Source organism: Epinephelus moara, chromosome 3 (assembly GCF_006386435.1).
Source record: "Epinephelus moara isolate mb chromosome 3, YSFRI_EMoa_1.0, whole genome shotgun sequence".
Taxonomy (NCBI): domain Eukaryota; kingdom Metazoa; phylum Chordata; class Actinopteri; order Perciformes; family Serranidae; genus Epinephelus; species Epinephelus moara.
The window spans coordinates 19,889,026-19,897,322 of NC_065508.1; positions in this window are offsets into that span (position 1 = coordinate 19,889,026).

Here is an 8,297-nt window from a genome sequence, read left to right on the forward strand (position 1 = left end):
TTTTTATACAACTACAAAAAATATTGAACTCTATCTGACATACGACGTAGCCTACCATATGTGGGCTACAATGCAGACAGCAGTCTTTCTGTCAATTAGAGGACAGAATTAGAGGCCTATAACTTACCAGGGGCGTAAATATAGACACTGGGGCCTGTAAGGTGGAGGGCCAATAGAGAGAGTGGGCCCTCCAACAATATTCTGGATATGTTGAATGGAGAATGGGCCCTCATGAGTGAATGTCACCCTGAAAATATGCCTGTGCTCAAAGAAGAACTAATCAAATTAAAAAACAGTGCCGTTTGGTATATATGCTCTCAAAAAGGCAAAATCATCTCATGTTTATTTTTTTCTTTATTTGTACAACAGTCAACAGCATCTAATACAAAATAATATGCTTATTCTATAACTGTAAATCAACATTCTATAAATTGACTATTAAAATTGTTGAATTAAATTCATCATTTCTCAATTACTTGTTTTCTTTGGTATTTTTTGTCAGATACAGATATGCAATGATGATTGCTGGGTAATATGTATGTTGATGTTATCCAATGTTAAGTCTCTGACCATGTGACGAGACAATATGTGCACAATAGCGTGCACGAGGGCCATCACAAGGGCCATCTACGCGTGCACTAGGGCCCATCATAACGACCTTACACCAGTGGCCTATACTACAATATTTTGGGTGGATGTTCAACATTATATAAGAAGAAAAACCAGACAAACAATTTAATCATAGGATAAAGACATTTTTATGTGTTTTGAAAGATGTTTTGTGTTTGTTTGTGCATTTAATTCTATTGCGAATATTCCACATTCACAAAAAGAGATCACAAACCGTATTTAGGACCTTTTTTTTTTTTATCAAGAACTACAGCACAATGGCACCGCAATGGGAAGCCTTAAGAATAAAAAGGCAATTAATTATGTGTTTGTTTGTGTATTTTACTGTACATACTGTGTTGTATTATTGAATTGAATTGCTCCATGCTCAGTAATCTTACACTTGCTGTTTTAATTCTAAAAGCCTAGCAGGGACAGGGGTTGCAAATTAGCCACGGCTAGAAACATGTGTGTTGCATCTACTTCGTATTTTACATATGAGGCAATGTCTTATGCTTGTGTCCTTGTCAAATAAACAAGTAAATAAATACGGCCGACTTGGTAAGAAGGTAAGGTCATTTCTTCTGTCATTGCTCATTGCCTTCTTCCCATGTTTACAAAGAAACCAAGCCTGCTCAGGTTTCAAAGGGTTAACATACCTTTATTTCTTTGATCAAGAAATTATTTTTTAAAAATCTAGGCAAGTCGGGGCGTCGGTGGCTTAGTGGTGGAGCAGGCGTCCCATGTACAAGGCTGTTGCCGCAGCGGCCTGGGTTCGAATCCAGCCTGTGGCCCTTTGCTGCATGTCACTCCCACTCTCTCTCCCCCCTTCACACTTGTCTGTCCTGTCAAATAAAGGCTAAAAATGCCCAAAAGAAATATCTTTAAAAAAAAAAAAATCTAGGCAAGTAGTAGACAAGTTTGCCCTATACTGTGAACATTTGCACATCTCTTTATCAATATTTTTGCCAATCTTGACATGCACAAACAGTATTTGTTAGCCTATATCAATTTTCAAAGTAAGTTTTCCATGTTTTTCTTAAAATTGTTATATTCTGTATTTACATTCTCAACTTTTGAGGTATATTGCTTTGATTTTTAGTTCCTCTTAATATGTTATTGTGGGCACCAAACACCAAGGCAAATTCCTTGTAAGTGAAAACCTACTTGGCAGTAAACCTTATCCTGACACTGATTGCACTTCATTAGTTTTTTCCTCTCATGTTAACCGCTAAGTCAGTGTGTGTCACTTCATATTGTCGGCTACTGGAGGAGGCTCTGCTTTATTTTACATGCACAGGTGCTTAATAGCATCCAAACTGTCTGTGCACGACATACAGTGACACCGTGAGTTATATGAATGAACATTACATTTAAAATAAAATACTAACAGGTAGCCGATTTACAAGGAATTATTCATGATCGACACCATATGTCTCTCTTGCAACAGATTCTCACAACATGAGTCTAGTCGACGCTATATATGATTTATGCACATTTAAATGTGCATTACTGTGCGTCTCACAATCCTTTACATATTTGCTTATATAATTAAATTAAAATCCAGCACATATTAAAAATAATAGGTTTTTTTATAATGCTACTTTGTATATTTGGCATCCTGCCTGTTCTTGCTGTGGAGTTTGGCTGTAATCATGTTAAAGTAAAGAGTCTCTGAGCAAAAGGAAGCACAGGTGCATTTATATAAACACACACACATGCTACCTGTGTGCAGATATGCATAACAGTGTAAAGTAGAGGCATTAAAGCGATGAAACTTTAATGCTTTTCAGTTTTAAATTTAGTGTAACACATTTACATTTTTTCCTCGCTAGACAGCAGCAAAAAAAAAAAAAAAACGCTTCTTGTGTTGTTGTTCTTTTGCCTTTTTGTACTTGGCAAGCTTGTGTCAGATTGCAGTTTGTGTGTTCAGTCAGCAGATGGTGTACAAACTGACAGCCAATAAAGTATTGGCTATTACCAAAAGTACACAGAATGCTGGGTTCAATCATCCACCAATCAGCACTGTGTGTGTAGATAAAGATATTAACCTTTCATCAGCAGAACAGAACCCAAAATGCAGTCAGCACAGATATATTGATTGATTTTCTGTGTGTATGTGTGGATCTTTTTAAATAGATGATCAATGACTGCGGGGTCTTTGATCACAAGCCTGTGAGTTACTGCTATGACTTAATTAAAAGCAGTAAAAGACAGAGCAGAGCAGATGTTATGAAGGAGTGGTGTAGCTTCTCTTGCACTTATAAGCAGCAGTGTTGTCTTAATGAGCACATTTTGAGTCGGTCTGCCGGAGAACGTCTGCCAAATGTCATAAATGAAGATGGACGTAAAGAGATAGTAAGGGACTGTAACTGTAGGAAATGACTGTCATAAAAACCCAGGCCATCCTTGATAGACATCAACAGTGTTACAATAATTCAGAACTACTGCTGCTGCTGCTTTAAAAAAAAAAAAAAGTTGGGACATTGTAGCTTTCAGTGCAGCCATGACAAGCGTTTTTAAATGCATGGTAATGACATCGATGTGTGCAGGACGCTGCCCCCGCATGCATGATGCATCACGACTTTTTGTCTGTACAGTATGCATGTATGTATGTGTGTGTAAATGGCCATGCATGTGTTTGAGAATGAGGGGACAAATGTTTTCCTTCACAGTTCACTGCATCTGTGAATTGCCTGTAGAGGGAAGTGATGGGAGTAAAATGGGAAAATGAAAAAGCAAAATAAAAAACAGCTACAGTCCAAGAAGTGCCAAGGAAGGAAGGAGGGAAGGAGAAATGTTCTCTGCATCTCACAAGGTCTAAAAGCACTGAATCAAATTATGCTGCATCAAATAAAAAGTTGTTTTAATGAAGCATGGAGTCTAAAATCCCTCTTCAAATTTTGCATGGCTGTGAAAAAAAAATCACATTTGCAAATTAATTAACTTGCTCTAATTCTTTTAATAAAGTAAAATTTAACAAAGCATACTGAAACAACTCCGGATTCATGTGGGATCATCCCTCCCCCACTGGCAAATTGTTAAACTTATGTGAAGAAAAAAAACGAGTATGAGACTAAATGACTTTGTGCAAATGAGCATGAACTTGCAGCGTCCTCAGTGATGACCAGACACACGTATAAATCACTGACAGGGGGTAAGGACATGTGGAAAGGGCATTTGAAAAGCATTGGAGCTATCAGATGGAAGGGAAATCTAAAGACAAATGACAGAGACACTGGAGGACAAATCTGCCCTGGAGCTGAGGCAGCTGGGTCTGAAGTGACTGGAGAGGTTGTTGGGGTTGGGGTGGGAGGGGCATTGATTGATTGAGTCTGGCAACTATTGATCAGCTATCAGCTCTATCTGTGAGGCAAAGCGTTAAGATTTAGGCATGGCTTGGTTAATGTATCTGTTCCCTGATGTTACTGTGAAGGGATTGGCCCTAAATCAGAGGGGTGCTGATAATCCAGATGGTCTGTGGAGGCTCTCGCCTACCTACTAGAGTTATGACATTTTGATGTGTAACACCTTCAAAACATGTTGCATTAACAGTGTTGAAAAACCAAGAACTCTGGAAACTGATGAAAATCACAAGCTTGTACCTACAACCTGCAGTTTCATTTGGTTAGTGAAGCTGGTACAGCCCAGTCGACAGAAGAAAGTGTTGGCATTGCACATTTCCGCAAACAAATATGTTACATTTGTACGTTTCATACATATCAACATTACTAAAGTGACGTAGTTCTGGTTACATGTATGAGCTCACTTTGTCATCAGGAGGTAGCGGGAATGCTGGGTAACACTTTACTTGAAGGTATCGATATAAGAGTGATATGACACTGCCATGAACCTGTCATAAACATTATGTACATGTCATGAACATTTATGACTGCTGTCATTAAGTGTCATTTGGTTTATGTAATGACAAGTTGACATTGTTTGGGCTGTCTTGATTATGACAACTTGACATTAATCAAAGTGACATTACCAGAAGATGTCTTTGTCATGACAATAATAATCATTATGTCAACTTGTCATAAACACAAAAAGAGGTGCATTTCTTGTTAATGTCAACTTGTCATGACAAAGACAACTTCTGGTAATGTCACTTTAATTAATGTCAAGTTGTCATAATCAAGACAACCCAAACAATGTCAGCTTGTCATTACAAAAACTGAATGACAGTGTCATGTCACCCTTATGTAGATACCTTCAAGTAAAGTGTTATCGAAAGCTGCAGGTGTAAGACAAGACAGCTGCTATGCTGCAGACCGGCCATTCAAGAAAAACAACCAAATAGTACGTTTAATATCGAGATATGGCTGCAGTTTCTGCGCCGACTGTGGCACAAATCTGGTTGTTTATAAGTGAGACAAAGTGGCATTTACAGCCATGTGTTTTCTAGTGAAACATAATGACATTTGCAGCATCAGTTATGGCACTTAAATTGCGTATTTCTTAGTAAGACAACATGGTATTTCCAGCTACGATTGTGGCACAAAAAACAGGTATTTTAAGCCAAAACATGATCCTCTCCTAACAATAACCAAGTGGTTTTTATGCCTAAACTACAGCATTATTGAAACATAAAGAAACATCAAGATTCAACATATCTGCCATAATAACGTTCCAATGTTTCATATCCTCGCTTTGCAAAAACGTACAATGCCAACATTTACTCTGGTGATGGGATTGAGTTCGACAGATTGTGCATGGATGATTCAGGGCTGTCACAGCAGAAAGTGAGAAGAAAATGTTCTGTGTATATTGTGTCATCTCATGTTTAAAAGTGTGACCTTGAATACAAGTGATGCACATTTACATTACGCCTGCTATTCTCTGCTCTACACTGTGTGCTGCGAAAAATCTGCAGTTGCTTGTTGCTCATCAAACTGTTGATAAAATAGATAAAAAAGGATGCTTTTATTTTAAATTAGGCATAACATGTTAATACCTTGTGGCATAGGGCTTTCTGATTAACTTTCCAAACTGCTGCCTACACCAGCTTAGTTAATTTCATGTAAACGAACACAAACATTTGTCATTCATTCATTTTCTGTTGGCCCTTATCCTGTTAGGGGTCGCGGTGGGCTGGAGCCTATCTCAGCTGACATTAGGCGAGAGGCGGGGTACACCCTGGACAGGTTGCCAGACTATCACAGGGCTGACACATAAAGCCCGTTTCCACCACAGGAACTTCGGGGTAATTTTACAGGGCCGGGGCCGTTGGTGCGTGTCTCCACCGCAGGAACCACCCCCGAAGGACAGAGTTCCAGAACTTTTACAGGGGATAAACAAGTCCCTGCCTCGGAGTAGGTACTCAGAACGGCCCCGAAAGACTCCTGGCTGGGGCTTGGGGTTTACTTGGTGCTGATTGGATATACTCAAGGAGGGATGTGACGACAACAGAAAGCAACAAAATAGCCGGCATTTTTAAAACTCAGCAGACGAGGGTTAGCTCGTTCATATAGCTTCTGCCGCCATGTAAAAAAAACTCACTAAATGACCCGTGAAAAAAATATTTTTTCCAGCGGATATCTTAGTTACAACATGATTGAGCTAGCAAAGCAGTTTTGTTTTGCTATGTGTGGTATTTATTCAGTTTTGGGAAATCACAATGTCTAGAAAGCATCAGTGGCTGCAGCTGACAGGGACAGCTAACAGCAGCAGCAAAGGTAGCAGGACGTCATCTGTTAAAAGCCTCCCGTTGTCGGATACGACATGAAACTATTCCAGTTAGCTCAATAATGTTGTAACTAAGACATCCGCAGGAAAAAATATTTTTTTCACGGACCATTTAGTGAGTTATTACAGACACTGCTATCGGCTAACAGCTAAAGGCGTCCCTACGTCGCCCCGGTCAAAATGGTCGCACAATGATTACGTCACATCCAGAGCCCGTAACTTTACAGGAACCTTCCTCGTACTCCGCTCTCTCAGTGGAGACACGGCGGTTGAGAGGGCCGAGCGAGAGGACGTTCCTGTAGTAGTTCCTGCCCCCCAAATAGTACCATGAACTTCTTCAGTGGAAACGGGCCTATAGAGACAGACAACCACTGACGCTCACATTCGCACCTACAGCCAATTTAGAGTCACCTGCATGTAACCTGCATGCATGGAGGAAGCCAGAGTACCAAGAGAAAACCCACGCTAACAACATGCAAACTCCGCACAGAAGGGCTCCCCCACCACAGGGTTCGAACCCCACATTTGAAGGGTTTGAAGCAGGAATCCTCTAGCTGTGAGGCGACAATACGGGGCAGGGCTGGAGCCTATCCCAGCTGACATTGGGTGAGAGGCAGGGTACACCCTGGACAGGTCACCAGACTATCACAGGGCTGACACATAGAGACAGACAACCATTCACGCTCACATTCACACCTACGGACAATTTAGAGTCACCAATCAACCTGCATGTCTTTGGACTGTGGGAGGAAGCCAGAGTGCCTGGAGAACACCCACGCTGACACGGGGAGAACATGCACACTCCGCACAGAAGGGCTCCCCCACCTGGGATCGAATCAGGAACCCTCTTGCTGTGAGGTGACAATACTAACCACTGCACCACAGTGCTGACAAACACAAACATTTGTCACTGTCAAAGTTTCTAATAATGTTACAATGTGCGTTGGCACATATTAATTTTATCAAGCAAGAACAAATCATGTGTGTGCTGCATTTAGTGAATAAAAATGAATAAAATCATTGCAACGATGTTCTTTTTTAATATAGATGGTCATGAAATTCAAAGGCTTTCACTACCTCTGTATCTTTAAATAAATACCTTTAGATGAGAATTGAACCATTTGTGGTTGGTGTAACTTCAATGTTAAACCTTTTTGACTGTGTTTGTGACAAATTAACTGGCACCCATTTGAAATTTCAAGGATTTGAGTTTATGTGCATGCAATTTAAAAAAAACAGAGAACGCACATATTGTTGAGTGACCACGTTTGAATGAGCTGAAATAATTTTAGCATCAAAACAATGAAAAACTGGTTCATTGTTCATTCCACATAAAGTGCTGTTGTGCTGTGAAGAGGTTTGAACAAGTCAAAACAATCACCATTTATCTGAGAGGAAATATCTGGGAGAAAAAAAAACAGTACAATGCATTTATATAGTAGAATTGTGTTTTATTTTTGTTCCATAATCATCTCGAGTACCTGAAACAATCTAGCGCCCCTCTGGGGGTCCCAGTCTCCAGCATGTGTTTACCCCATTTCACAGCGAGCTTGAAATGCTTCTCTGTCTGGTTGCCATGTGTTTGTTTGTACGCGTTTTGTTGTTCCTCTTGTACAATTGTGTGTGAATACTGAAAATGAAGCAAAATCAAATCCACGGTCATAACCACATCATTTAATTTGTAATGTAATTACACTGTGGATACTGGTACTTTATCAGGACGGCGGCTCAGAAGCGAATCCATCAGGCTTTGCTCTGAACGAAATTGGATTGAGTGATTGATTTATGTATGTCGAGTGAAGGGCAAAGAGACGGACAAAAAGAAACCACAGAGTGTGAGAGCGGGTCAGGGGAGGGGAGGCGCAGATATACGGATGAAGCACGGCCCCCTGATGGGGGAAGGAGAGCATTGAATCAGACAGAGATAAATGGAGTGTGAGAGACAGAGAGAAAGAAATTCAGACATATGCCTGCTGACCTCAACCCTTTTTTCCCCCAAC